This window comes from Gossypium hirsutum, chromosome D09 (assembly GCF_007990345.1).
Source record: "Gossypium hirsutum isolate 1008001.06 chromosome D09, Gossypium_hirsutum_v2.1, whole genome shotgun sequence".
NCBI classification, from domain to species: domain Eukaryota; kingdom Viridiplantae; phylum Streptophyta; class Magnoliopsida; order Malvales; family Malvaceae; genus Gossypium; species Gossypium hirsutum.
In genome coordinates this window covers 32,815,030-32,828,213 of record NC_053445.1, presented here as the reverse complement: position 1 = coordinate 32,828,213, position 13,184 = coordinate 32,815,030, and the positions used below count along the sequence as shown (strand labels likewise).

Below are 13,184 nucleotides of genomic sequence, written 5' to 3'. Positions count from 1 at the left end.
TAATGCTCCGTAACCTTAATCTGATGACGGAGATGGGGTAGGGGTGTTACATTCTTCTTCTAGGGACTTATCTTGAGGTTCATAGTATTATCCACAGTTACTTCTGGGATAGGTATTTTTGGGCTACCCAATACTTTGCCCGGTCGGAGTGCTATAGCTTTCACGTGCTCCTTACCTTCCCTTCGTGCATTATCCTCTGTATTACTAGGGATACCTATGCCAATTTGTCTTTTAATGTCACCCATCATGCTCATCAATTGGCTCATTTGATCTTCGAGCTTAGTAAATGTTCTTGTTGAGTTAGTGCACTTAGATTGGATCTGTTTGGCATCAGTTCTCATTGACTGCATCTCTTCCTCAATTCTATCTAAACGTTGACCACATGCAGTATGGTCGCTTGGGTTGGTTCTATCTTGAGGTTCCTACAAGTAAGGATGTTGGTAATTAGTATTTTTAACTTGATTTGAATTGTTACCTCCCCATTGGTTTCCTCCCCATCTCAAATTTGGGTGATCTCCCCAGTCGGGATTGTATGTATTTGAATAAGGGTTTCCATCCTTATTCCTGATGTAATTTATATCCTCAGTAGAATTATTAATTTAATGGAAAAGTGACTTGTCTCCTCCATGCATAGACGGTGTAGAAGCAGATTCGATACGGTTGAGACTATCCACTATTTGTTGATACTTATCATCCTCTTGAATAGCTTTGATCGTAACAGGTTTCAGGCCATATGTGAATCGTTCATTCGGCCATTGACAGGAGTTGAATGCCATATTTTCAATAATTTCGTACCCGTCCTCGTACGTCCTATTCATAAGGGCTCCGCCTGGTGCTCCATCTAATCCAGATCGTACGTTTGCATCAACCCCTTTCTAAAATATTTGCAATCTCATCCAATCAGGAAATTCGTTGTGCGGGCATTTTTTAATCAACATCTTGAAACATTCCCACACCTCATAAAAACTTTCTCCCTCCATCTATCTGAAGATAGCGATCTCTCTTCTTAGTTGAACTGCTTTACTGATTGGGAAAAACTTCTGCAAGAACTTTCCAGCGAGTTCATCCCATGTCGTGATAGATCCTAGTGTCCGCAAGTCTAACCAGGAAAAAACATTATCAATCAAAGAAAAGGGGAACAGCCGAAGATGAATAGCGTCATCACTCACCCCATTGTACTTGAAAGCATCACAGAGTTGAAGAAACTGCTTCAAATTTTGATTAGGGTCCTCTATCATAGTTGTAATGGTCTAAATTCAGGGTTGTCAGAACAGTGGTTTCGTAACCACAAACTCGATTTAAAGCAAAATTTAATTTAATATTTTTGCATGAATATTAATCTGATAAGAAAATAATATGAAAATATCGATAAAAAATTACCAATTTAGTGGTAGTTAAATAAAAAAAGAAGAAATTATTGAATAAAATTGGGTAAAAACAAAGTATCGAGACCTCAATCTCGTAAAACAGAGTTAAAAATATTTTTATAAATATTTATGAAGTGTTAGTAATATGGTATTAAAATTTCGTTAGAAAATTTTTACGTTTTGGTAGTTAATTAAGTGAAAAGGACTAAATTGAAAAGGGAGTAAAAGTTACTAGAAGGATTAAATAGCTCAATTGTTAAATAAAGAGGGACATAAATTGTAAATAAGCCCAAAATCTTTGGGCTTCATAAGCTGAAAAAAAGGGAGAATTGGTGAAATAAGGGCAAAATGGGAAAATAACAAAATTTACTAAAATAAAGATCGGACCAAATTAGAATATCTAGAATTCTCATCATATTTTCTTCATTATCATCAGCCAAAAATGTCCTAAGGGTTTATTCAAGCTGGTATTTCCTAATTTTTACACCAAGAGAGTTAATCCTTGCCTTTTTCTTGTAATTTTTGTGTTTCCAAGACTTTTACAACTATGTCCTATTACTAAATTCATTAGTTTTTGATTTCATGGATGAAATTGAAAGTCATCATGGTTGAGTGTTGTAAGTTTATGATGAAATAGCATGAAATTGAAGCTTTAATTTGTTTATGAGATAATTTTATTAGGTAATTTCAAAAGAAATTGATTTGTAGGACCTAATTGTAGAAAAGTTTAGAATTAAAGTCTAGTCCTAAAATTTTGATTTCCAAAGGTTATAAAGTAGTTTAAAGTGATAGAATATAGTGTTAATTAATAAAAATAAGCTCAATTGAGAGGTTAATTGAGTAGGGATGAAATTATCATTTATTGAAAGCTTAGGGGAAAAATGGTAATCAACATCATGCACTAAAACAATTTTGGACAGTAGCAGTAGATTCACTTTGAAAAATCACCATGAATTGTGGAAATTGAATTAGAGGATGAAAAAATATATGGAATTAAAGCTTATTGAGTTTAATTTCTAATAGAAGAAACGGTGTAATCAATGGAATTGTAAATTATGAGATATAATAAATTTTGTGAGACATGGTCAGAATGACTTCGAAATCTCCTATTCTGACTTCTGAAAATAATTAAAAATTGTAAAAAAATAATTATGGGTTAGAATTTATATTTTTAAAATCCTTAATGAGTATATTTTTAAAAGAAACAAATGGGAACATCATCCAAATCTCGTACTCGGAGAAAGTAAATTTTTAGTGAAGAAGGGTTGAAAATGTCAAATAGCAAAACAGGGAGTACTTTAAAGAATTAACTGTACTTATTGGCTAAACCAAAAATTATAAAAATTTTATGGTAAAAAGATATATGATTCTAGTTTCAGAGAAAATTAGTGGATATTAATTTGAAGTTTCATAGCTCAAGATATAAATAATTTAGTGACTATAACTCAAGGAGACAGCTCTGAATGAACTATAAATAGTAATGGAATTATATAGAATGTTACATATGAACATGAAACGTATTAAATTAATGATTAAATTTATTTATTTATTTAAATCCAGAAAATTCAAATACGAAGCTAGATCGAGGAAAAGAAAAAGTTCGGGATTAGTAGATTTTTGTATACGAACAAGTATCGAGGTAAGTTCGTGTAACTTGAATTATATTCTTAAATGCTTGAAATATATTTTTCTTGATCTGAATATGATTTCGATGTTTATTGTATGATAATTGATGAAGTATTGATATTCTTGATGAAAAGTGAAAATAAATCTCGATTGAATGAAAGGAAAATTCGATAGATCTCTAAAAGGCAATTGATGGTAAAAAGGATCTAGCTCGGACGGGTGATCCTATCCTGATATAGCCCTCCTGAAGAATATGTGGATAATGGATTCAGCCCGGACGGGTAATCTGAATTAGGGTCTGAATTTAGCCTGGACTGGTAATTCAGATCCAAACTCATTAGAGTAATTGTCATTGCAGGGGATTTAGCCTGGACTGGTTATCTCGACAATACTCTATGAGTTTATATTACAGAGGATTTTGTCTGGTCTGATAATCTCGCTGTAAGGATGAGGTTCGGGGGAGTGTGCTCTCTGAAATGGAAATGTGCACACATGAATATGAATTAACGGACCCGGATTTGTACACTAAAGTGTACCCCTAAAAATCCAGCGAAATTTCGATAAGTTCAATTGGATAAATATGGAAAAATAACAAGGGAATAGAAATCATGGTATTGATGAGCTCATCAATCATGATATATATTATTGGTACATGGAAATTATTGAACTAACTTGAATGTTGAGTTTGTGCATGTTAGGGGAATAATGCATTGAATGGATGTATGAATGTTTATTACATTGTATTGAAAATATTAGGTAAGTATAATTCTTGTTACCTGAGCTTACTAAGCACAAAGTGCTTACCCTGTTTCTTTTTTCCCTGTTTTGTAGTGTTAAGAGCTCGGAGGTCGGATTCGGTCGGAGACACGTCACACTATCAACGTCAAGATTCCGGTATATAAAGAAACTTTATTTTGGAAATCAATGGCATGTATAAGCTAATAAAGTAAATGTTAATGTGAAATGAATGTAAGCTTAGCCATTGGTATGGCTAACAAATCTTGGTTTTGGTATGTGATGAGGTTATCTTAGGGATATGTTTGAATCTATCTTGAAAATATGTTGAAATGGATTGGTTGGTTTGGATTGGTCTCAGTTTAAAATTGCAGGGAAGGTTAGATATTTATAAAGGGGTTATATTGAGTTCATAAAAAAAAACTTTGGGATTTTGTGAAAAATTTCTTATGGTTTTGGTTTAATCTCAGTTTGGTCTTGATGTATGTTTTGGGCTTCGGAGGCCCATCTAAGGGACGTCATTACATGTTTTGATAAATTAATAGTATTTAACTCGTAATAATAGAAAATTAATTCGGTAAAATCTGGTAATGCCTCGTACCCTATTCCGACGACGAATACGGTAGGGGGTATTAGATTTGTTGGTATTAGAGCTACAGTTTAGCCAATTCTCGAATCGACGTAACAAATACGGGATTAGTTATATATGTCATTTAAATTATTATTGATAGTGTGATATCTCCTGACCATTTGAAATGTGATTTTCTTATAGTAAATGCCTGCCGACCGAGCTCAACCTGAGGAAGCCGGGAGTTATGCTCCGAGTCCAGAACAAAGAGAATTTGAAGCTACTAGTAGTAGAAGGTCTGAGATACGGGACCAAAGTGAAAAGGCTAAAATGGCCTTCTATCAAATGATGAATGAATGGTTAACTTAGTATATAAGAACTAACCTTATAGTGCAGCAAACTCAAGCTCCTCCTCTTCCACCGATTCCTGAGATTCCACAGGGTACAGGTACTGAATCTATCAGAAAAGAGAAAGCTCCGATTGATAAAATCAAAAAATATGGAGCAGAAGAATTCAAAGCTGCAGTAGATGATGATCTCAAACGGGCTGAGTTTTGGTTAGAAAATACTATGCGGGTTTTGGATGAATTATCATGCACACCAAAAGAATGTCTGAATTGTGTCGTCTCACTATTAAAAGACACAACTTATCATTGGTGGAACACTAAAGCTTCGATGGTTCTGAAAGAAGAGATTACCTGGGAGTTCTTTCAGAACGAATTCAAAAAGAAATATATCAGCCAGAGGTTCCTTGATCAGAAAAGAAAAGAATTTATTGAGCTGAAACAGGGAAACAGATCAATATCTTAATATGAAAGAGAATTTATTCGGTTGAGTAAATATGTTCGAGAATGGGTACAATCAGAAGCTGAAATGTGTAAACAATTTGAAGAAGGGTTGAATGAAGATATCAAGCTATTGATCAGAATTCTTGAAATTCGAGAGTTTACTACCCTTGCAGAGCGAGCTTATAAAGCAGAGGAATTGAGCAAAGAAAAGAAACAAGCTGAAAGAGAAGCTCGGGTTTTCAGTAAAAGATCGATGGGGAAATCTCAATCATCTTCAGTTTCAAAGAAATTAAAGAGGTATTATGATCATCGTACTTCAGTAACAGGATATTCTTGAAATGAACGGGGCTTCCAACGCACTAACCCGAGATCTCCCACACTGCTGTGACTAATATGGCTAGTGTCGGCAGTTCTAAATAGAGATGCCATTATTGTAATAAAACCCATTTTGGTAAATGTCGATTAAAGAGCATGGCTAGTTACCAATGTTGTTCTTTCGACCATTTCCTCAGAGATTGTTTAGAAAGGGGCGAAAAAGAAGCTGAACAGATATCGAAGTTGAGTAATCAAGTTTCGAGGGGCAGACCACCTCGACCATCCGGTAATGTCAGTGGTAGTCGAGGAGCTACGAAAGATACTACAGGCAGGTCTGAAATACCAGCACCTACTATGACATATGCCATCTGTGCCAGAAAAGATGCGTCATCACTCGATGTTATTACTAGTACATTTCTTTACTTGATACTGATATTACTGCATTGATTGATCCTGGTTCTACGCATTCATATATATGTGTTAAACTTGCATTTGTTAAAAATTTATCTGTTGAACCTACTGAATTTGTGGTTAAAGTCTCGAACCTCCTGGGCCAGTCTGTGTTAGTGGATAAAATTTGTAAAAATTGTCCACTGATTGTAAGAGGTTATTGTTTCTCGACTGACTTGATGTTGCTTCCTTTTGATGAGTTTGATGTGATATTGGGTATGGATTGGCTAACTCAGCATGATGCAGTAGTAAACTGTAGACAGAAATATATTTTGTTAAAATGTCAGAACGGTGACTTGCTCCGGGTTAAATCCGATCAGACAGAGAGATTATCTGATGTGATTTCAGTTATTACTGCTCAGAGGAATGTCAAAAAGGGGTATGATGCTTTTCTTGCTTATGTATTAGACACCAAGGTATCTAAGTCGAAGATTCAGGCAGTGCCAGTGGTATGTGAATTTTTTGATGTGTTTGCAAAGGAATTACTAAGGTTGCCACCAGAAAGAGAAGCGGATTTTTTTATAGATTTGGATCCAAGAACTACTCTGATTTCCATAGCTTCGTACTAGAGGTGCTCATGGGTTGGGTGGCCCAGCCCGGCCCGACGGCCCGCTCGAAATATGGGAGGGTTGGGGTAAAAATATAGGCCCGAAATATGGGTTTGGGCAAAAAACAAGGCCTGTTTAAAAAATGGGCCGAGCCTCAAGAAAAAAAATTTAGCTCGGGCCCGGCCCGGATATAATTAATATATTTTTTATTTTTAAAATTTATTATTACATTATTTATATTTCCCATTTCCCAGTTCCCCTCCCCATTTCCCATTTACCCGACCCTCCTCCCTATCTTTCCCCCAAATTGAAAACCCACCTCCACCGATCCACCATTCCACCTCCAGTGTCCAATCCGCAACGACTCCACCTCCGCTCTAACGATGCTGGTGCTTCTATCCTTCTACGTCTTCTACCTTTGAATTTCAAAGGTGAGTTTGTTGTTAACCCTATTTCCTGTTAACCCAATTTGAAGTAGTTTATTGCTTTTTGCTTTTTGATTTTGATTGTGATTTTGATTTTTGCTGTTAACGGTTTTCTGATTTTGATTTTGAGACACTGAGTCTTCGAGGGGGATTTTGATTGTGTTTACATATCGAGGGGATTTTGATTGTGTTTTCAAACTGATAAGAACATTGAATGCCCAGTTTTTAATGTCTAATGGAACATTTATAAAATTATTAAAAATTACTCAAAAAATAAAAAAATTATAATATATATATATATATAAAAGCACCACCATGAACTCTACTCTTTGCAACCTTTATTCCCCTGCCACTATCGTCCCATGCAAATCCATCAGCCAAGTAAAAAGAATTACTACTTTAACCAAGAATCATTTGCTGATACAAAACTAACCCAAGAGGAATTAAGTAAAAAATACCAACAAATTTACTGCACTTATATTTTCCTAAACAGATGTCCAAATTGTTGTCCCAAGATGTTGGAACCAAAAATGGAATAGAGGGTTTCTACATACAATGTAAAGAAATATTGAAACAGAAAATGTAGATTCAGTGTTTTGGACTGCTTAGGTCTCAACAATGGTAATTTTGGAGTCTATTGCATTTTGTATACAATAACGGCTGATATGTCTTAGTCTGAATGCTCTTTCAAGTTTATGTTTTACTTACAAATGGGTGTTTGTTGGTAAGTCCTTTATTTCAAGTTTTAACTAAGAATGAAATTTAATGTCTGATGGCTCCCTTAGCTATACAAATAAAACAAATTAAAATAGTTCAGTCAAATGAGTTTTCCTCACTTAATTTCTTCTTTATGTTTATTTTGTTTTCCTCACTTAATCATATGGTTACTCAACATATGCCACCTTGTATCAGTTTCCAAATAAACCTAAAATTTTGGACAATGACGGTAGATCTTTTTGAAGGCTCTTTCTATTCTCTTTCTAGTATGGTTGAGAATTGATTTATGTTTTATAGAGCATGTAATTTGCAAGGTTGAGATCAAAAGCTTAGTTTCTTCATTTAATCTCTTTTTTTTTTTGTGTGTGTTTGCTTTTTTTTATTGCAGAAACAAGCTATTTAGTGAGGCAGAAAAAACAATAGGCCTAGGCAGGTTGCTATCACTATCTCACACCCTTTCCTTCGAAACAATCAACCTTTGCGACTTTTCCTAAATGATGTGTGTTTTTTTAGTATTACTTAAAGACATGTGACAAGTTTGATCTTGTATCACAAGGCTAGCATAGTTAAATAACTAGTTTATTATCTCATGCAATATATGAGTTCGGTATTATACTATTATGTAATATGTATTTATTTTTATATGAAAATGGTCGAATATCATTTTATCCCTCTATTATGCTTACAACTAAACTTTAATCTTTATATCATTTTACCAAAATGATTAAATTTTAGTTTCTATACTTTATTTTTTAACATAAATTGGTGCTTATATTTTTATAATGTTATTAACTCAATAATTAATATTGTTAATTTTTTGATTAAAAAATTAATTTTTAATGTAATATACTGTTATAAAATTTGTAATATACTGTTTTAATATACTGTTAAACGATTTTAATATACTATTATAAATATACTATTTTAATATACTGTTATAAATATACTATTTTAATATACTATTTTAGTATACTGTTATAAATATATTGTTTTAATATACTGTTTTAATATACTGTTATAAATACTACACCTTAATTATTAATGTAATATATTGTTTTAATATATTGTTATAAAATTTGTAACTTTTTGAATTTTTCGTTTTAAGAAGTATTTTTCTACCAAAAAGAAATTCACACATGATGTCCTAATGTATTATAGTGTTACTTGTCAAACATTAAAAATATTTAAATTTAAAATAATTACTTGTCGTTTTTAATAAAATACTAGAAAACTATGTCATTAATTGCCCAAAATGAAATTTAAAATCCAATATTTTTATGATTAGATGTCGTAAATTGTAATTTACCTACAAATGTAGTGCTATTTTGAAGGTGCATGGCATTGATTAAATTTAAGATTATTTAATTTTAATACATGAATATATATAATATATTCAATAATCGAGTTATAAATAATATTATTTTTGGATTTCAGGACTTGAATTTTTATGAGTATGGCTAGTTCGAACACTCCTATACCTGTGGACGATGGGTTTAATGAATATGAAAGTGCTCTCAAACGTCAAAAGTCTACCACTTTAAAGGTGTGGGATGAAATGACAAAGCTTGAATGCGAGAACAAAAACAAATTGAAGGCACAATGTAATCACTATAAGACTATCTTCTCTGCTAAGTCTTCTAGTGGAACCTCTCATTTAAGACGTCATCTAAATAGTTGTTTGAAAAAAGTTAATAAGGACATCACTTAATACACCATAGGCATTCAACCATCACCAAAAGGTGTTCCATCTATAAAAAACTAAAAGTTTGATGCTGATGAGTGTCGTCAAGCTATTTCTACTTTTATTGTGTGTGGCAAGCATTCATTTAGAAAAGTTGAAGAACCGGGATTTAGATACATGATGAGAATTGCTAGTCCTAATTTTAATAATATAAGTAGACATATAGCTGCTAGGGATGTCCTAATGTATTATGCAAAAGAGAGAGATCATGTTAAAGAAGAGTTGGCTAAAGCACCTGGTTTAATTTGTCTAACTTCTGATAATTGCTATTCGGAGCATACTAATGATGAATATATTTGTGTTACAGCTCATTGGGTTGACAACTATTGGAAGTTACAAAAGAGAATCATAAGGTTTAGAGCTTTATTTCCTCCTTATGATGGTTTGAACATAGCGGATGAACTTGATTTATGTTTATCTCAATGGGTTATAGATAAGAAAATTTTTAGCATCACTTTGGGTAATGCTTCTTATAATGATGTTATGGTTTCTTGTCTTAAAAATCGTTTTCGTGCAAACCGAGCTATTTTGTGTTATGGTGCTTTTTTTCAAGTTAGATGTTGTGCACATATATTGAATCTTATAGTTAATGCTGGTTTGGAACTTGCTGATGATGTTGTTGGTAAGATTCGAAATGGGATTAGGTAAATAAAAAAGTCAGGAATTTGTAGGAAAAGATTTTATGATGTGGCCGACAAAAGTTTTCATTTGAATGTGACCAAAAAGTTGCGTCAAGATGTGTGTGTGAGATGGAATTCTACTTATTTGATGCTTGAATCTTCTCTTTACTATAAAGATGTGCTAGATTATTGGGGCCAACGGGATAAAGATTATCAAAAGTTTGCACTTTCTAACCAGGAGTGGAGAAATGTTGCTATTCTTTGCAAATTTTTGAAAGTCTTTTATGATGTGACTTATGGTTTTTCTGGTTCTAATTATCCAACGGCTAATCTTTATTTTAGAGGGGTTGGAAGGTTCACAAGGTATTTCTTGATACAGTTAAAGGTCCTTATTCATTTTTAACTCCAATGGTTAAGCAAATGCAAGAGCAATTTAATAAGTATTGGGCTGAGTATTCGTTGATATTGTCATGAGCTGCAATTTTAGATCCTCACAAGTTGAATTATGTGCAGTATTGCTTTAAAAAAATCTATGGTATTCATGCTTCAGATTTTGTTGAGACCATTCTTAGCAATCTTAGACTCTTGTTTGATGAGTATGTTAAGAAATCCAAATCCATGTCTTCCTCTTTGGCTGGGAGTTCTAATGTTTCGAATTAAAATCCTGTTGATTCTGGTTTGGAATTGGATGAACACAATGTTAATAGTGCTGATTTTGGGGGATATTTTAATGAGTGTGATGATTATAAACAATATTTAGATGAATTTAGCACTAGGAGTGAAAAGTCACAGTTGGACATTTATTTGGAAGAACCGGAGCTTGAGTTGAATAGTCAAATAGATGTTTCAGATTATTGGAGCAAAAGTTCAGTTCGATACAATGACCTTTCATTATTGGCTCGTGATCTTTTGGCAATTCCAATATCGACTGTAGCTTCCGAATCAGCTTTTAGCATGGGTAAGAAAGTTATCACACCTTTGAGGAGTTCACTTAAGCCAAAAACGGTTCAAGCCATTGTTTGCTTGGATGATTGGATGCGAGCTAAGGGATTTTCAGCAGGTAATTATTATTCTCGTTTTATTGTTCAAATTTTATATTATTTTTTCATCAATTTGAGTATCTAATTATTTATTCTTATTTCATGTTAGAAATTGGTTGCAAAAAGGACGATGAGGATGATGTTTTTGCGGTTGCTTTTTAAGATACTTTCTTTCTAAATGTTTAAAATTTAATTTAGCTTACAATTTATATTTTTTTATAAAATTAAATATGTTGATGGATTAATGTATGAATATTATGGTTTGTTGCTTATTGCTATAAAATTAAATATGTTTAAATACTTTGTTATAAAATTTAGGTGACAGGATAGAATTTCAATTTTTTTTATCTTTTTATCCTTAGTGTCGATGGCATTCTTAGCGTCAATGGCATTATCATGATATGTGCAAGTACTAGGATTTGGACTAGTTCACCTTATGACCTTTTTTAATCACCTTTTGAATTTGATATTGAGTTTTGGAGCTGGCGACCATGCTTGATTTCTGCAAATCTTGTTTGCAATATTGTTTTCATCCATTTTATGGCTTTTATTAAATTAATTTGAGTTAATGCAATTTTGGATGAATTTGCTTGCTTCTTCTTCTGCTCAAAAGCTCTAATTTGTCTTGAAGTACTTCCAAGTTAATTTCTTTCTTTCTTTTGCTACTTCCTCTATGCGATTTGCTTTTATTTTCTATAAAGTTGTTAAAAAAACAATAGTAAATGGTGGACAACAGGTTCATTATTTATTAAGAATCAAAACTTAGAGTGTAATACTACATCAATTCTAACATAATGTTTATAGATAACATGACAACTATGCACTTTGTTCTTCAAATTCAAGGTTGCAAATACAATTGCTATTCTTCAATATATTATGCATTTTTGCATCTAAATGGACTTTATTAGTATTACTTAAAGACATGTGACAAGTTTAATTTAGCTTACAATTTATATTTTGTTATAAAATTAAATATGTTGATGGATTAATGTATGAATATTATGGTTTGTCGCTTATTGCTAAAAAAAAGAAAAAAATAGACCAGGCAGGGCTCGGGATTCATATTTTTTCCCCGGGCCAGGCTTGGGAAAAATCTCAAGCCCATATTTTGAGTCGGGCCAGGCCCGGGCCTAAGAAGCGGCTAAATTTTTTTTTTGGCCCAGCCCAACCCATAAGCACCTCTACTCTGTACCAGATGGCTCCTACAGAATTAAAGGAGTTAAAGACACAATTACAGGAACTTGTTGATAGGGGTTTTGTTCGTCCGAGTCACTCACCTTGGGGTGCTCCGGTTCTGTTTGTGAAAAAGAAAGACAGGTCTTTGAGATTGTGTATTGACTATCGGCAGCTCAAGAAGGTAACTATAAAGAATAAGTACCCGTTCCCCAGATTGATGATTTTTTTGATCAGCTGAAAGGTGCCATAGTATTCTCAAAGATTGATCTCTGATCGGGCTATTACCAGCTACGGGTAAAAGAGCCATATGTGCCAAAGACAGCTTTCAGAACCAGGTATGGGCATTATGAGTTTCTAGTTATGCCGTTTGGGCTGACTAATGCACCTGCAGTATTTATGGATCTGATGAACCGGATATTCAAACTGTATTTAGACAGGTTTGTAGTAGTTTTCATTTATGATACTCTAGTTTATTCTCGAGATGAAAATGAGCATACAAAACATTTGAGAATAGTGTTGCAATTTCTGCATGAAAAGAAGCTTTATGCTAAATTCAATAAATGTGAATTTTGGCTCCGAGAAGTGGGTTTCCTTGGACATATTGTATCCGCCGAAGGCATCAAGGTAAACCCGAATAAAATCTCAACTATTATTAATTGGAGTCCACCGAAGAATTTATTTGAAGTTAGAAGTTTCTTGGGTTTAGCTGGTTATTACCGGAGATTTGTACAAGGGTTCTCTACGTTAGCTTCTCCGATGACCCATTTATTACAAAAAAATGTTAAATTCGAGTGGACTGATGAATGCCAGCAGAGTTTTGACCAATTAAAAGACTTGTTGAGGAAAGCACCTGTGTTGGTACAGCCTGAACCAGGTAAAGAATTCATTATTTATAGTGATGCATCATTAAATAGTTTAGGTTGTGTCTTGATGCAAGAAGGCAAAGTAATAGCCTATGCTTCAAGACAACTTAAGCCACATGAAAGAAATTACCCAGTACATGATCTTGAATTAGCTACTATTGTATTTGCATTGAAAATATGGCGGCATTATTTGTATGGTGAAAAG

At 33.3% G+C, this 13,184-nt stretch overlaps 1 non-coding gene across 1 annotated transcript; it reads left to right on the top strand.

Moving 5' to 3' along the window:
- Positions 1 to 906: 906 nt before the first annotated feature.
- Positions 907 to 1,012, top strand: LOC121221462 (small nucleolar RNA R71). Its single transcript, XR_005918855.1, has one exon. It is a non-coding gene; the product is annotated as a small nucleolar RNA R71 (small nucleolar RNA).
- The last annotated feature ends 12,172 nt before the right edge of the window (positions 1,013 to 13,184 follow it).